The 18,851-nt window shown below is 40.7% G+C and overlaps 1 protein-coding gene across 2 annotated transcripts in view; it reads right to left on the reverse strand.

Moving 5' to 3' along the window:
- Positions 1-18,851, reverse strand: part of LOC309701946 (uncharacterized protein) — a gene marked incomplete at its 5' end in the record, with an annotated part of 106,523 nt that overhangs the window by 80,561 nt on the left and 7,111 nt on the right. The gene's annotated exons all lie outside the window — the stretch shown is intronic.

Consider the following 18,851-nt stretch of genomic DNA (forward strand, 5'->3'; position numbering starts at 1 on the left):
TACCACAATCCTCTGCCAAAACTAGTATTGCTCAATTGTGATCGCATGTCCTGCCAAACAGTTTACATCCATGTCTGTCCAGACTGATACACTATGGGCCAGATTTATAACGTCCTGCAAAATTGCAAACTGGGTTTTTGGTGTAAAAAAAAATAATTAAAAAGCACTTTTGGTGTTTACAAAAGAAGTGTAGTGACAAGTAAGAGGTGGGGATTCTTGAGATTTTTTGCTACTGCATATTTTGATATAAATAAAGACAATAAATTGAATGAATTATGAAACACTTATTTTACAACCTGAAAAGCCAAATAGATGGCATTGGCCTGTACAGGAAATAAAGAAAAAAATTTAACGACAGCTGTAAAAGTGAAATAGTCCAAATCAGAAAATAGATACACCAAAGTATGTATGTAGTGAATGACATTTGTAGTACAGGAAGATGGGTCCACCTTAATATGGCACTGAACCAGAAATCTTAAAACAAACCTGCAATATAAGACTTGTATGTAAACGGGTGTAACTGGAATACTGTCTGATTAGTTTTCTTTTTTTTTATGACAAACAGACGGTTGAAGCTGTGTTCAGCTTACCGCATCTTATATCAGTTGCACGGAAGTAGCTGACTATGTAATTAATCTGGGCGCTACAGCTTTAAGCAGCTATGCGCTCCCGCAGACGGCAATCACTTTCTGCCAAACGATCACTTTTTGGCACAACACCTGGAGCTAAGGGGGCAAAACAATCGCATGAGTGCTGCTGTTTGACTGAGGAAGAATAAAGTAGTCGTGGTAAGCCAATCACACGACCACTTTAAGATGACAAAGCAACAAGGTGATATAACCAGTTTTTAAATTGTGTTGAGAGGCCACGTAAAACCAGAGTCATGATAAACAATATATATGTGGTGTTTTTTCCTCAATAGTTTCGTCACGTTTAACGTCTAAGGACAGCGCTAGCGAGCACTCTCTGCTTATGATCAAATAAAAAAAAAAACCAAACAAAAAACTCGTCTTGGTGGAAAAATAAAAATGCACCATGTCGACCAATCAAAAATGATAACATGAGATTTGGTTGTTTAGGAAGAGCGGGAAGTTTCAGGAATGATGGCAAGAGAGAGAGAGAGAGAGAGAGAGAGAAAGAAAGACAGCAGAAAAGAGAGAGAGAGAGTTTTGAGATGTGAGAGATTTGTGACGTTTAGCGTGCTTGGAGTGTGTAGTTAATGTGTTGTCTTGTGTAGTTAGTGTGTAGTGTGGTGGATAGTTTTGTGTTGTCTGTCAGAACAATGAGGCGACTGCTGTCTCCGGGTAGAAACAGGAGTGATACACCTGCTGCTGTCAGACCTGCAGGTATCAGGCTGTGATGTTCTCCTTTATAATGGACAGAAATATTCGGAGTGGCACAAATAATTTGTGTGGCATCTTATTGAATGCAGAACAGCTGATTGTTCTGTAGTTTGAAATGGTTATTTAAAAAATCAAGGTAAAAGGTAAATGGCTGCAAATAACTTTGTTGTTTACAAAACTTGTGCATATGATTTTAAAATTGTCAATTTATATTTGCATTTAAAGTTATGAAATATGATTCATTAAACATGTTTGTGGTTGTTACAGTGAAAATATAACTTTCTACTCAGATTGTATGTTTTTTGTCTGATTTTAGATCAATTGTGTTAATACAGTACGTCAACATGAAAACATAACTGTAAATTCAGACACGTGAGGTTGTGCTGAAAAGAATGATACCAAACAAGGCAAAGTAAATAGTTTTTAAAGGTGAAATGTAGACGTCAAATCAAGAGTAGTTAAAAATGGCCAATTATACCCTGGACCCCAGAGGGTTAAACATTTTTTTTAAGTAACACAATAGTTACTTTTCAAGTAATTACTTTTAGAATCGTGTAACTCAGTTACTAACTAAGTTACTTTTTTGAAGAAGTAACTAGTAACTATCATTAATTACTTTTTCAAAGTAACTTGCCCAACACTCCTTGGGACCATATAATTATAAATATGAGCGTGATGAAAGTTGGGCAGCACGCTAACGTCTTTAGTCCACTCTGAATGCTCGTATTGGTCTAACCCTTTCACTCTGTAACGTTGGGTTGTGTTGTGTGGTTGAGAAGAGGCGGCAAAACACCTAGCAGGCTAGGCGGAAGGATACACACCCACACTGGTATCAGTAATCCACGGTGGTTCTTTAATACGCATTCTTCAGCAACCGTATAAAAGCCCGGCTGAACGGCTGCGGCTCAACAACAAAATGCCCAGCGTTCATACAACCCAAGCGCTGCAAACAAAACAAAAAAAGGGTCTCGAAAAGAAAACATAAGTCCGTCCCTCGTTAAGCACGAGCGTGAAGGCACGTGTCCTCATAATCACAGAGAGAGAGAGCGAGAGAGCAGTGGCACACACTGATGACACCATCAACCCTCGACTTGGGTGTCTTAAAGGGACACCACACCATAACGGCTGTTACAACTCCTTTGATTTTTTTCCTCGTACCTTTTTTTTGCCTTTTCGTCAAGTCTGTCTTTGTACCATGGGAGTATCCATAACTCAAAATTTCAAGTTATTAACTCAAAATTTCGACTTATTTTCTCGAAATTTTGAGTTAGCTCTGTTAGCTCTGCGAATTAGTAATCTACGTGGAATGCGCACTCAAAACCAGATCACAACAAATTGGCACTTTCAAGAGTACGTTTGCTGATAGTAACGCCATGTGATTCAGCTAATAACACAACGATTTCATCATTTGTGAAGCCACACCGAAAATAATCAGCAATTTGTGCATTCACGACTGGCTGTAATACTGGTAGCTTAGCTGTAGCATTTGTATCTGAGAGCTTCAGCTTCCGGGTAACAAGGAAATGATGTCATTCACGTAGATCACTAATTGGCAGAGCTAACTCAAAATTTTTAGTTATTCACTCATAATTTTGAGAAAAGTAAGTCAAAATTTCGAGCTAATTTTTCGAGTTAATAAGTCAAAATTTGTGAAAATAAGCTGAAATTTTGAGTTATGGATACTTTTTCTTTTTCTTTTTTTTTTAGGGGCAGAAATGGGCTTCCATATTGTACGGACCTGCCGTGTTCTCCTTTTTGTACATAACTGTTTTTGGAGCAAATAAAATGCAAGTAGGGATTAAAACCACAGAATGAATGGTTACCGGTGCTGGAAGTGCTAGCGCTTGATGCAGTGTTTTGATTTTGCTGCCACTCGTACCTGCAATGCAACATGCTCAAGTCTGTCGATCTCTATACCAAGTAAATGTAGAGTCATTATTGCTAACATCATACCGAAACCGATCATTTTAACCCATAAAGGCAATTAATGTAGGAGAAAGCAGCGTGTCCTGACTTATGAGATGAATCATCATCAATTTGCAAATTATGAACACAATTTATTGAAATCACGGTGAGGATAGAAATAAAGTATCACTCCTGTCATGCTAGTATAGATAGGATCAATACTGAAAATATAAATAATATTGATTGTATCTATACCAATACCAGCTTTGGTATCGATACTGCCAATATTCGGATGGATCGACCCGCCTCTATTTTTTGCGACCAATCCTGTTGCATATGCATCTCTGGGAGTTGCGATGTTTTAAAATCGGTGATGTGCAAGTTGGAGAACATTCAGTCACATCTAATAAACATTCACAAAGTGTTCCTCAGGCACTTACCACGAATGACACAAATGGAGGCTGATATTTTGATACTTCTCTCATGATCAAAGTCCGACATGGCATTAAATGATTTCATGTTCATGCTTTAGAACCTGAGAAAAGAACACCTCCAGACGTAGCTGCTACCATTTCACGAACAATCGGATATTAATAATTTTTTTCAACTATAGAGAGATACTAGGTAAAACTCTCTGTACCCTTTTTCTATCTGAGCTCTGGTAGTCAGCAGCTACTCTCTTCCAATAGTTTCTTTCTAATGTGCCGCAGGTTCTGAGAAGTCTAGGGGAAAACTTAATTTTCTTACTATGTCCCTCAGACATGAAGTCATTTGCATGAAGATCTAGACTGAAACACCGTTATCTTAATAAATGAATTCAAGGGCATCATAAAGAACGTAGTGAAGAGAGCATGTGACTGAACTGAAAGGCCACTGATGGATTCTGTATATATCATGTTGTACATGCTGGTGCTTTCTCGGCCCCTAAAAATAAAGTGAAAAATAGTGTATCAGAATCCCTGTTTGCTTTCCTCGACACTGTCTGTCTGAACAGAAAAGCCTGGAGAAAATTTGAAATACAGAGTCAGATTGTTTTGCTTTCTAGGACTGTCTCTGTGTTGCTTTCACTTTTATCTACAGTACTGTGCAAATGTCTTGAGCCACTTCTCATTTCTTTATATTTTGCTGTAAAACAACCTCGGAGTATGTGGCAGGGACTAAACACGATCACAGACTTTAGAGGGAAAACCAGCACACCGCAGACCACGGCCTCTCTGTGTGGGGATCTAAACGTATTCTACGCTAGATTCGACACAGTGAACACCATGAGACCGGACAGTGTGCGCACCGCGGATGACGTCAGTGCGCACACTGTGTCTGAGGAGGATGTGCGGAAGTGCTTCAGGAAGGTGAACGCACGCAAGCTACTGGTCCGGACGGGATTCCCGGCCGCGTCCTCAAGTCATGCGCGGCTCAGCTGGCTGGAGTGTTCACGCACATCTTCAACCTTTCCCTCTCTCTGTCTGTAGTCCCAGCCTGCTTCAAAATGGCCACCATCGTCCCTGTACCCAAATCCTCCACCATCTCCTCATTGAACGACTGGCGACCTATAGCCCTGACCCCCATCGTGAGCAAATGCTTCGAGAAGCTGGTCAGGGACTTCATCCGCTCTGCACTACCCGACTCACTGGACCCTCTACAGTTCGCATACCGCCACAACAGGTCCACTGATGATGCCATAGCCCTGACACTACACACTGCCCTGTCACACCTGGAGAAGAGAGACACGTATGTGAGAATGCTGTTTGTAGATTACAGCTCAGCATTCAATACCATCGTTCCCTCGAAGCTGGACAGGAAACTGCAGGATCTAGGACTGAGCAGCTCCCTCTGCAGCTGGATCCTTAGCTTCCTGTCTGACAGACGCCAAGTGGTCAGACTGGGCAGCATCACCTCATCCCCCGTCACACTGAACACTGGTGCTCCACAGGGGTGTGTACTGAGCCCTCTCCTGTACTCACTCTACACCTACGACTGCACAGCCACTAACAACTCCAACATCATTGTGAAGTTTGCGGACGACACTACAGTGGTGGGTCTTATCACCAACAGTGATGAGACAGCTTACAGGGAGGAGGTCAGCGCCCTGACCCACTGGTGTCAAGACAACCATCTCACCCTCAACGTCGCAAAGACAAAGGAGTTGATAGTGGACTTCCGGAGGTGCAGAGAAGTACACACCCCCATCACCATCAACGGCTCTGCTGTGGAGAGAGTGAGCAGCTTCCGGTTCCTTGGCGTACACCTGGCTGAGGATCTTACGTGGTCAGTACACACAAACAAAACAGTGAAGAAGGCGCAGCAGCGCCTCTTCTTTCTCAGGAGACTGAAAAGATTCGGCATGAGCCCCCGCATCCTCAGGACCTTCTATCACTGTGCCATTGAGAGCATCCTCACTGGATGCATCACCACCTGGTATGGCAACAGCACCGCCTACAACCGCAAAGCTCTCCAGCGAGTAGTGCGGTGCTCTGAACGGATAATTGGAGGTGAGCTTCCCTCCCTCCAAGACATCTACAGGAAGCGCTGCCTGAGGAAAGCGGGGAGGATCATCAAGGACTCCAGTCACCCCAGCCATAAACTGTTCAGACTGCTTCCATCAGGAAGGAGGTTCTGCAGCATCCGGTCCCGAACCAGCAGACTGAGAGACAGCTTCTTCCACCAGGCCATCAGACTGCTGAACACGTCATAGACACCTCAGCTTCACTACTGGAACTTCAACATTATGCACTCCATACTGTACAGTAACGCCACTGTTTTGCACATATTCAACTCTGTATATTTTTATATATTTTATTTATTGTTTACTCTATTTAATTTGTAAAATATGTGTATACACACACACACACACGTAGAAAAATATTTAGTATACACATCCAGAAATGCATATACTATTATATATTGTACATATATTTATTAGTTTCAGATGTAGCCATTCTTGTATTTTGCTTGTTTACATTATTGTATTTTGCACAACTCTGTTCCTTGTGAAGCTCGCACACAAGAATTTCACTCACATGTGCTGTACCAATGTACCTGCACATGTGATGTGACAATAAAAGTGATTTGATTTGATTTGATTAAAAATGGAAAAAAGTTGTAGTGATTTATTGAAATGTGGAAATATAAAAGGAAATACAGCATAGAAGGAAAAACAGAGTTTATGCAGTTCTAACAACCTTGAAACTCAACATTTGGTATGACCACCTTTATTGAATACAAGCTATTAAAAACACATTTTCTTGTCATTCTTTCAGGAGTCTTCAGGAATAGTTCTTCAGACTTCCTGACGGAAATCCAAAGCTCTTCTTTGGATGTTTCTGACTTTTTCTTTTTCCTGTTCTCTGTCAAAATGATGCCACACCACTTCGATAATGTTGATGTTCAGGCTTTGGGGAGGCCCATGACTCATAGTGTTCGACTGTATGTTTTTCTACCCAGTTTGGGATCACTGTCAAAATTCCATGAATTGTGAAAGATCTCTAATATCTATGGCTAAAATGCATGATAGATCCTCCACCATGTTTTACAGATAGCCGTAGACACTGATTTAACTCTCTCCCGACTGTACACACTCATGATGATCCAAAATTTTTATTAGCTGCTTCATAAAACCTGTTGCAACTGATGTTCAGTCCAGTTCTTGTGTAATTTGACAAACTTGAGCCTTTTTCCCCCGTTTCCCTTCCTTAAGATTATTGCTTGTTGACAGCAACCCTTCAAATAAGTCCATTTCTGTTGAGGCTTCAAAGATCAGTACATGGTTCAGCTGAGGAACCAGATGCATCTCTTAGATCCTGTCAGGTCTTTGCTGGATTTGAATCTAAGGGGGGTTCAGGTTTTTCTTTTTTCATAACGATGACTTCCAGATGTTGTTCACGTGCTTAGTTTTTCAAGCTTCCGCTCATCCAGTTTGTTCAATTTCATAAGGGCACATTTCAACCATGCCAAGATAGGTCAATTTTTCTACTAATAGCTACTTGGGAATCACCCTGTTAGTGAAACATTTTATGCCTGTCAAACTGTTATCTTTGACTAACTTTGGCAACAAATTATATGTTTTTGTGACAGACTGATAGTAACAAACATTCCTCTGGAAATGGTCGAGTTCAAGGACTGGACTGAAAATGAATGAAAAAGCAGCCAATGTCCAGAGAACAACTTGAAAAGGTTGCTCAAGACCACAAAAAGAGTCTGACTCCTTAGATGCAACATATAAAGAAATGAATGTTAAATCAAGACATTTGCACAGTCCATGAAACCTCACTTCATCTTTGTGTTGTTTGCTGGGTGTCCATTCTCCATTTTGCTTTTCTCACTCAGTCTTCAAGCCTCAAGCATCTCTAGCAGTAGTGTTACTCTACTAATAAAACTAGCTACCACTATAGCCAAAGGCTCTCACTGGTAACTGGAATGAAATATGGTCACTTGAACCATTTGCTCTCACTGCTCTCAAACTCGCAAAAGCAAACATCCCTGTTTTGAAGTTCAGCCAAATGCAGTCAAGATTTCAGCAATTTAAAGGCAATCTCTTCCAATTTTTTATATATCTGATTCAACTCACAGCTCCCACTGATGATGTCACATAAACTAGGCCAGCATAATTTTTCTGAAAAGTGTTGTTTCTCCAGTAACGAGGAGCACGCTCTTAACCTCCATCCCTGTCATCATCCTCTTCTTTCCGGCATTTTAATTGGAGTCCCACAGTATAAAATGCAGCCCCCTCCAACCCAGCTGTTTTCTTGCAGCATCCTGCAGCAAGACTTGTTCTTCACTAATTACCGCCGCTGCCTGCGATGAACTGTGACACGGCCGGCTCCCGTTGAATTACCCTCGCCTTTTCCCGTGTCAATATCCTTCCTGATTTTCATACATCAGTAAGAAATCTACATAGGAGTGCAAAGGGCTGACCAAAAAATGATGCCTTCTAAAGAAGCTCCGGCAAGACGAATGACTGTTAAAAAGCAATCAAGTGGTAGCAGCAGTCTGGGTGGTAGATCTCTGTAGTTTATTGCTAACGCCCGGTCACAGCACCTCTGCTGTTTAAATTATTGCTATGTAAATCACCTGAAGTGCTTTGGTATTGGAAAGCAGCAGATTTAAGATGCTGGTGCATGTGCTAAGTAGACAGTATCCCGATATTCGCCGAGGCCTCCATTTGAGGGACTAACTCCCGCTATTCATCAGCGTGTCAGTCTACCTCAAGCTGGCACTACATTCTCAGAAGTTCCCTGGCGGAACAAATGAAGTTCTCCCTGACTCACATATAAAATGCTTATTCTGTATTTCTGCAAAATGGATGTGAAGCATAGTGCCTGAAAAGTTCTGAACTACCCTGAAGTGGGAGCACTTTTACCTTATATGTGACAGCACTCGTATTCGTCCCAAAGAGATTTGCATTCAGGGTCCAGTGCATGCAAATCTTTCTGGGACCAGTGTGAATGCAGGTGCTATAAAACAATACCTGTAACAGTTTTCTTTGAATTGGGTTCCATGACATCTAGTTGCTACATTGCATGCAAAATAAGGGCTCCTGGTTAAAATTGCTGCTAAAAAAAATTGCAGTTTTCTGTCTGTAATGTATAAGATTATGATAGGAAATGGAGCCCCACCCTTATGAGCTGCAAAAAAAAAACATACAAGTTGGATACATGTGTAAGCACAAATCTTTACATGAGTTGTCACTGTCCTCTGCTGGCTCTTTTACAGTATTACACCCAGAGAGTGAAAGCTTAAACTTTGTCTCATTGTTAATCACTTCCTGTTCAGAATTTCAACAAAGTGTAATTAAACTACTTCAGCCATTATTTCCCACCTTCCCTAACTATCACTCAGCCGCCAAGCGCAACTAATTTGCGCCGGAATCCGAGCTTGTGACTGTTAATGTGCTTATCACAAAAAACTCCATTGCGCGGATTAATTGCTTAATTGTTTAAAAGTCTCTGTTGTCTTTCCCGGCGCATAGGCGTTTTGTAATAGGAATGCACTCCCTTATTCCCCAGCTTATTTGTATTCCTGTGCCAGATATGGTGTGAAGCTCAATAGAGTTTTCTCCTGTTTTTTTCCCTTTCCCACCTATTCAAGGATCCAAATTGATTTCTCCGCAGCACAGATATATCGGTCATGACCACTGAAAATCTAAGGATATGGGAAATGTTGTCATTAACAGCTGTAGTGCCTGTATATATCACACAGTGTCGTTCTTTGCATTCGTTTTGGTAATTCTTTTGAGATACCGGGCAGTGGGGGGAAACAACACACATTACTCAAGGATCTGAGCCCCACTGGGTAGTTCTGCAGTTTCAGCAGCTGATATGAAATGCAAACATGCAAGGACGGAAGAACTCACGCCACCCCCCTTCCTTTCTCAAACACACGCCCCTCCACACATGCATCCCCGGGGCTTTGGTCATGAGGTTGCCTCCTTCCGTACCCAGACAGTCCCACAGTATAAACCTTCATTCACTCCCACCTCAAATAAGTAGTGAAGCGGATTTTCAGCCTGAGAAAATGCTCGCACGCTGTTAATAATCGACTGATTGCATTTAGATCATTTGGAACGTGACATATAATATCATCATTAGCCCAACCTATCAGAAACTCCTACTTTTGTCTCCTATATGCACTCTGTAACAATTACATATGGGTTTTTTTCCTCACCGCTCAATTATTGACAATGTAAATTGCTCAAACTCCTTATTTGATCCTAATCTGCTACATTTTAAAAGAGAAGAGAATCAATATGGTTGATTTAGTCAAAGGTCAGCAGTTAAAAATTAAAGATAACCGCCACTAGATTATTTGCCACAACAGTTTTATGCAGACACTGTAATGGTTTTCAGAAGCTATCGCCGCACTGAGGTTAAGTTAAAGTTAAATTAATGTTAAATCCCATGAGGAGTACTGGATGACTGCCATTAAACATTGAGTTATCCGGGTGAGCTTGGTTATCCTCAGGCTTTTCGTCTTGTGCCATCCATACATAAAAACCTCCCTTTGGCTTCATAGCCTGGAGCTCTGCTGTTCTGTTTAGTGCCGATTACCAGATTTCAGAGCCTGGCAAACTTATCGTTGGCATTTTATTTTGCTTGTGTACCGATGTAGTCCAAGTGCAGCCTCACAAAGTAACTAGCTCGGCTCTATAGACTCTACAGCTGTTATTGCATAGATGCCTCAAGCTGTAACGGGGTGTTCACATGGGACTCATTCGTAAAGGTGCAAAATACAGAGGAGGAAATGAACACGAGGACTCGGGGCTGGGATCAAATAAATGGCATGAAGGCAACCTGTGATGAAAAAGTGAAGAGGAATGACAAGCAGTTGCAGGCGTTGTCTTAGAGAAGAGGAGCGGGGAGGAGGAGACAGACAGAGAGGCTGACAGTCATATGAACCGCTGCTGTATAGCTCCCTCCTAATGACTCCCACTGCGCCATTTTTACCAAAGGCGGGGATTATCATTAAGCCCAAGTCACATCTTCTCACATGATCCTCCATCCTGCCCAAGGTTTACTCACACACACAGGCAGAGTTGTGAGCACACGAAGAATGGCAGCGAGGCAGTGCGAGCGTGAGCGGTGGTCACAGGACTAACAGAGCCTGGCCGCAGTTCATGAAAAAGTCATGAAATTTCTTTTATGTGAATTTTTCTTTCTTTTTCTTTTTTTCTCAAGACATTAAGCATGACCGACTTTTGATTTTAAAAGTGCCGTGTTGTTTGCACATTCTTTATTTTTTTTAACCAAACCCAGGAGTTTTAACCAAACAACAGTAAAACAAAGTCCACAGCAAGACTTCAAAAGTGATCCCAGAGGAGAGCGCAGCTGAGTGTGTTTGTCTTTTCCTAAGTGGTTTTGTTGCCTAAATCAAACCAAGAGTGAGATGGAAGATACACTAAACAGCAAGAGAAAACAAAACATGTAATGTAACGATAATAAATACAATCATTAAAAAAGACTGAGGTTAATGATCCGTGAAAAAATAAAGAAATAAAAATTTAAAGGCTGTTTCCCAAAGTGCCACAAGGCTCTGTTGGATATTTACATGTGGCTCACATAGCGAATCAGCCTGTTTGATTGATAGCAAGGATCAGCCAAAAGTGTTATTTTATGGGCATCTTAGTGATGTGATATCAATGTCAGCCTTTGGAAAATCTTGTCATACCCCTGATTTATCTTTTTCAATGTTGAGTCAATATATTGCAATACTGTGTAAGTACCAGTCATTTATCATTTAGTGTTTTGGGGATCTTTGTCATGTTGAAAAATGAAACCGGGACATGATTTATTTATTTTTTTTGTCCTCTACCAGTTTCCTCAAAGTTTTTTAAGGACATGCTGCACAACATAGTTTTCAGTTTATAACTCTTTGGGAAATGAATCCAATTTTATTTATCCGGTTGTTCAGTGATGACGTGACGAATCCTACTTCCGGGTCTAAAGTAGTCTGCGTTTAATATGGCTTTTCTGTTGTTAACATGTTTAATGTTATGTATTTTCTTCTATTTAATCTCAAAAAGCTCCTAAAACAGTCAGTGATCACTGTTGACCTCCCTCGGCTTTTATTACCGCTAATCATTTATTTAAGCTCAGTTTTTAAAACCTTAGGATGTAACTACAGCCCAGCCCATGCAGCAGTATATGAATGACTATCCTCGTATTGTGGATGGATTATCTCAGTTGTTCTCCTGGCTGAAGTTTGGTCCTTTTACAGCATCCTGCCATGCGATTACATTTGTTCCTGACCACGAGAACACTCATGTTAACTTTTATCGGGTATCAAAAAGTTAGCTTGTTTATATTATGCTAACATAGCTGTGTCGCTAGCGGTCACGTAGCACATCATTATATACCAGCTAGCCAAACTTCAGTAACCCTACAAACGTCACTGCTGTTTAGTTTTCTGTCTTCATTTATGTTGGAAGTAATAACAGAGCTGTACGTTTTAATTTGTTTCCAAAACCCCGCAGTCAGGACATGCTATATTGTATTTAGATAGAAGCTAGCGAGCTAACTTCCTGCTAACTTCTAACTCCGTTAAATGTCATAAATTCTGTTTTCATGGATGCCTGGATGTTAAACTCAATTGTTACACCTGGTAGAGCAGAACGCTGATCATTTTATTAAAGATGAAAGACTTTAGACAGTTTTTCAACTCTCAGTAATGCCATAGTGATCGTTTGATATATGGACCTGCAGCGGAGTTTAGGCCCAGACACGGCTAGTGACGTCAGACTTAACGACCGGATAGAGCACCGTTGATTTAAAAAATACTAATTTATGCCTGTCAGACTTTGCTATCTTTAGAATTTTTCATAGAGTCGACTAAAAAAATTGGAACAAATTATGTGTTTTTGCAACAGGCTGCTACTAACATAGTGTCAGTTAGGTGTAGACACCACAGCGGCTTATCTCTTGAGTTAGGTGCCTTTTTTTATGATTGAATGATTCGTAGGTCAGTGTTAAAGTGGCTTAACAAACAAAAAACATTCATCTGAAAATGATCAGGTACAAAGACTGGACTGAAAATGAGTGAAAGGCAGCCAACTGCCTCTGAAAGATCACTTTAAAAATGACAAGAAAGTTTGTTTCCTTCAAAGAAAAATATAAAGAAATGAAGGGTGGATCAAGACTTTTGCACATTATTGTACATCTGTTAAAAAGTAATTAATTTTGCCTATTTGGCAGTTTAATTAAGGCTAAACTGATGTCTTTGACAGACAGTAAAGACAAATAGTGAAAAGCTGGTGGCTTCTGTCCTGGAATATGACCTTAAAACACTGCAGTGCATTTTCAGGTCAATAGAACTTTGAATTATTAAACACCCATGACAATAAATCATAGAAAATTCATTTAGGGCAGATATAACACTCTAAGGTCAGAATAATTCATAATCATGTCTATTACAGTATTCATCTTGACTTTAAAAAAAAGTAGAAGATAAGAACTCGGGGAAAGAAATAATGTTTAAATGGTCCAAACAACTTTGCAACACTAACAGGCCTCCTTATAGTCCTCAAGGGCACATAGGAACAGCAGATGCATGAGGAATGTGGCTCTACTTTCAAAAGTTACAACATGAGAATGAGCTTAGCGCTAGCTTTGTAAAATCCTCTCCGTCACGCCCCAATTATGAAACAATACAAGCCAGCTGGAATCATGATAACCAACGTGAAACTCATGTGACTCAGTTAAGAGTCTTTGCCTTACGGTGTAAGGAGTCACGTTGGGGAAAGAAAGAAAAAGATGGTTCTCCTCTTTCAAAGCTGTGGCTTTGTTGTGACATTGTTTTATAAGCCCGAGGAGAACATTTAAATGATGAATGACTTGGCATGCAAATTATTAATACTGACAGCATCAGTACCCAAACTACATCAAAACATTACTCAGTTAGATCTTTGACAATGAAATGAGACATTTTATCAGCGGGGAGGAAGGAGTGCTAACAACATGAAGTACTCTGTTGCAAGCAAAACTGCGGCATTTACTACCTTACTCTTGTATTGTGAGCTGAGCATGTTTTTAGTGCAACACCTGGTGAAGGTGAAGCTAGTTTTAGCCACTTTTTATAAATAACCCTGTTATTTTCCAGCTGAAGAGTCACGCCCTCTCAAAGGTTTGGTTGGTTGGTTTGGTTCTTTTTTAAATATACCTTATTTTCTTACAAATGTTTTATTTGTATCTAAATAATGTATGCCTTTATCTTTTTTTGACTCTAAACACCTTTGTTTATTCTGGGAATAAAGTTCAAAATAATCCTTATTTGTGTTATGATGGGTCTTGGTGCAGGTCCTGTCTGAAACAAGCTGTTTCAGTTAGACACGGTCAACACAACCTGCTAAAGCTAAAAACCAGAGATCAGAATAAGAAAGAAAGCTGATTTAAGTAACTTTGAATGTGCCAAATCCGTTGGGCATCTTTCTTTGCCTTTAGACAACAATTCTGATGGCAAAAGAGCCAAACGGGACAGGCAAAAAAAAAAAAAAAAAAAAAGAATGTGCCATGGTTGCTCTGAGTGTTTCAGAAGCTGCTGATCTATGGGGATTTTCCCATGTGACCATCTCGAGGATTTAAAGAACGGGCTGAAAAAGAGAAAATATCCAGTGAGCAGCAGATCTCTGGGTGAAAATGCCTGGTTGATACCAGAGGTGAAAGAAAGACCAGTGCTTTGAGCTGATAGGAAGGCAACAGTAAGTCGAATCACCACCAAAATCTGCAGAAGACCCTCTTGAGCGTGCAACACGTCGAACATTAAAGCAGATGACCTGCAGCGGGAGACAACCGCACCGGATGCCGCTACAGTTTTCTGGGTTTCACAAAACTTGTACAGTAAAAGATCAGAAAGATGTTTCCTCGTCTGATGGTTTCTGATGCGACACAATTGGACATAAACAACCATGGACCCATGCTGACTTCATGGGTTCCAGTTGCTGGTGGAGATGTGGGGGGTATTTTTGTGGCACACTTTGATCCTGCTTTGTACTTACTGAGAATTGTTTAAACACCACAACCTATCCGAGTGTTGCTGCTGATCACGTCCATCCCGTATGAGCACAGTGTACCCATCTTCTTATGGCTGCTTCCAGCAGATAACGCACCAAGTCATCAAGTTCACACCGGTTTCTTGAACATGACAATGAGTTCTCTGCACTCAAATGACCTCCAGTCACCAGATCTCAGTCCAATAGAGCACCTTTAGGATAGGAGATTCACATTATGGATGAATGATGTTATTGCGTCAATGTGAACCAAACTCTCAAGGAATGTTTCCAGCACTTGTTGAATCTGCGCCATGATAGATTAAAGCAGTTCTGAGAGCAAAGTGGATCCACCCCGATATGATACATATCGTAGCTTCAGTTGGATATTTAAAGAAAAGCTGCCTAAATTTTGTACTTACTGCACAACTATTCCATGCATTTAACTGCAAGTGTTGTTTTTGAGGAACACTCATTTTCTGCTGCTTTACTCTTTACTTGCCATTCAACAGAAAGCAGATGTTGTTATTTAAAGTCAGACCCTTGACATGAACTTGTTTTTCTTCCTCTCCTGAAAGATCTCCCTATGACGAGCATTTGATGTGTGAATTTGCAAAGCATCTGGTTGCTAATTAGAGGATGTTGATCCCCCTGGAGGATAGCTAATATACATGTCCTCGATGTTGTTAGATAATATCTAACAATTAAAAGCTATCAAGTGCCCTCTGAAATCCAGGGTAAGGCTTGCTGTGAATTAAGGGCAGACTGTAAGATGTTTTTGAAAGCATCTGCCTTGCTGATCCTGCCCTAGATTTTAAGTCCTTAGGGTTATGGCTGCAGAGTCTGTAAGCAAAAACAGACTTTTTTTTCTCTAATTGCAAAACTGCCTTGAGGTTATGATAGCAGCACACCAAAATAATCAAGATTTTTCACTGGTATCATCAGCTTATTTGGAGTAATCAGTGCTTTTCTTTTTTGTTTCCACCTCAGCTCCTTCACCTGAGGAACAATGAAGCAAATCAACATCCACGTGCTCGAGGGGCAGTTGAGGGGAGATTTCAATTGAATGTTGTAGAAATAATTCATAGAACAGCTAAACTGGGGGGAAATGACACAAAGCAGAGGAAAGTTCTTGTTGTTTTTTAGTTTTGGTTTTTTGCTTCTTCTGCATATTAAACTTTTTATAGTCGTGGAAACAATTGAAAACTATGAACTCACACAGTATAAGACTCATAAGAAACACCTCTCACAAAGACTGATGATTTTGGGTATTTGCACATATCGTGTGTTTTCTATTGAATCTAACATTACTGTATCTCCGGCCCTGGAGGTAACCGGAGATCGACAGACGGATTGGTGCGGCGGCTGCAGTGATGCGGACGCTGCACCGGTCCGTCGTGGTGAAGAGGGAGCTGAGTGTAAAAGCGAAGCTCTCAATTTACCAGTCGATCTACGTCCCTACCCTCACCTATGGCCACGAGCTGTGGGTAGTGACCGAAAGAACGAGATCGCGGATACAAGCGGCGGAAATGAGCTTCCTCCGAAGGGTGGCTGGCCTCTCCCTTAGAGATAGGGTGAGAAGTTCGGCCATCCGGGAGGGGCTCAGAGTAGAGCAGCTGCTCCTCCACATCGAAAGGAGCCAGCTGAGGTGGTTCGGGCATCTGACAAGGATGCCTCCTGGGCGCCTCCTGGGGTTGGTGTTCCGGGCATGTCCCACCGGGAGGAGGGCTTTAGAGCATATATCAACAGTGTGCATCGGCAGTGATGCTTTTCTCTTATATAAAAGGTAGGGTGGCCTTCTTTAACAAAAAGAAGACAGCCAGAGTGTCTGGTGTTTATTTATAAGGCTCTACTTCAAAGACTTTCTGGTCACCTGTAATCTCTTATTACATTTAAATAGAGTATTTACAGTGTCAGGTCACAGGACTTTCTAACACCAGCTATACATTTTACTCACGCTGGGCTTAGAAAAACTGGATGAATGGGCGCTCAGTGTGTTGAGCGGGCGACCACGTGACATACGGCTGAGAGCAGCCGGCCCAAGTTTGAGTCTGACCTGCAGCCCTGTGCATCATGCCTTCTCCTCTCTCTCTCTCTCTGCCCCTGCTTTTCTGTCCTTTCTTCACTGTATCTATCAAAATACAGCAGGAAAAAAAGAGCCAAGGTCCCGATCTCAGCGAGGCTGCATGTTTAAAGGATTTAAGAATCATCATAATAAAATAACTTTATCCAGATAATTAATTTGGGGTGTTACTCTTTGTTTGTGGAGGCATGACCCTGGATACAAACATCACAGTGAATCAAGAAAATTAGCTAAATGCATTAATTACGGCCAACAAAGATAAAAAATTATGTGGAGAGAATCAGAGTTAGTAAGCATAACCAGTTAGACCACTACCCAATAACACAGTCTGATGGTGAGAGTTAGCAAAATAATTATAGATAGTTACTAGTAACTTTGAAAGAGATTTTAACTGAAAATTAGGTAACATTCCATCTAACACAAGGACTGAGTTATCTTATATGTAATATCTTTATACGTATAAAACTTTTATTAGAACTAACACAAGCAAAGGCACAAATTAAACATAATAAATGCCGTAACTACACGTAAAACAAGAGTTGTACATGATTAATGAATGACAATTAACAGTAACCTTCACCTCAAATGCAGCTGATAAATAATGTGGTGAGATCAGAATCGTATTTAAAAGAAGAAAGTCGTTTAAAGTTTTGGAAACTGAGCAAACAGAAGAAGTCTGGATACTTCTTGTATGTGGGTCAGCATTTTTCTGAAGGTTGCTTGCTGTGGTTACACAAAGTAATTCAAAGCTGCACAAAGACTTATGGTCTCTTTATATGTGAGCCTTTGAAGATAAATCCACAAAAGTCACATCGGACCAATAGTGAATCTGTTTATCATTCAGTGGCTATTCTCAAAAATGTGACTTTTGAACTGACGTAACAGGAAAATAAGTCCTGGAGATTTAATTCAAATTCAGACTCTCAGCACTGTTTGGATTATCATGGCATCAAGCGTAACGGTGGGCAGATTAGCGTTCTGTAAAACAGGAGAAATAATGAGCAGAGGAAACACGCTGCTGTTCGCCTGATCGGTCCTGCCAGAATTTATTTAGCAAGCACAAGCAGACATCTTTGCTTCTTTTGTCACTTAGCTTAACCACAGTTGTTCACTGTCAATCAACAGTATCAACATAAAAGAAAAATGCAGATAAAATAAAAAGATACACATTTATCATAAACAAATGAAGAAAAGAAGCCAAGGTGTCATGTGAATGGTTTGTTGTGAAGGCTTACATTCAGTCTTCGTTGTGAAGTGAGCTGTAACTCATTCTTTAGAAGTGAATTTAACTTAGAGCTGCAGGAAAACATGTTTTTCTCTCTCTCTGGTGTCTTTGGTGGTTGAAAGATTCATCGTATGGTCACACGTCCAAGCTGTTAAACATTTGGGAGGCTTGCTAGCAAACATGTCGTATCTATGTTTTTAAATTACAGCCATCTTTAGGAGTGTGTTGTACTCCGTGTTGAAGAATATTAAATAATTCCTTAAAGTTAGTTGGAAACAGAAGGTCCTTATGTGTGACAGGTATACAGCTTTCCCTCCTGCTGTGTCTGAATTTACTCCTGATGAGACAACATGATGTCCCACCTTCTGCTTCTCTGGGATTGTAAAATTCATATATTCTTACTTTTTATGGTCTTTTATAACAGACATGCCGAGAAACTGTTTACCTCTTTACCATTTACATCTTGCACTATAAAGTTTTTGTAGTCCTGAGGATTTTTTTCGAGACTTTTGCAAAGATTTTGGATATATTCGAAATATAATGACCTTGTCTACATAACACACAGTTGGCTAACAAAAAATCTGAGCTTGCCCTTTATTAATCGCCGATAAGTACTGTGTGTTTGCATGGGAACTACAGCACTTCAGCCAGCAGAACCAGCTTCAGCACTGGTTGTGTGGGGAACCCAGATGACATTATTGTGTGGTGTGACCTCCCCAGGCCACATCTTGGGTTTCCCCTCCCTGCATGAAACATCATTATACCTTCTTTATCTCCAACAACCAGACTTGCCACCATTATTACCTCAAAAGCCTTCCTACA

Source organism: Aulonocara stuartgranti (assembly GCF_965226115.1).
Source record: "Aulonocara stuartgranti genome assembly, chromosome: 3".
NCBI classification, from domain to species: domain Eukaryota; kingdom Metazoa; phylum Chordata; class Actinopteri; order Cichliformes; family Cichlidae; genus Aulonocara; species Aulonocara stuartgranti.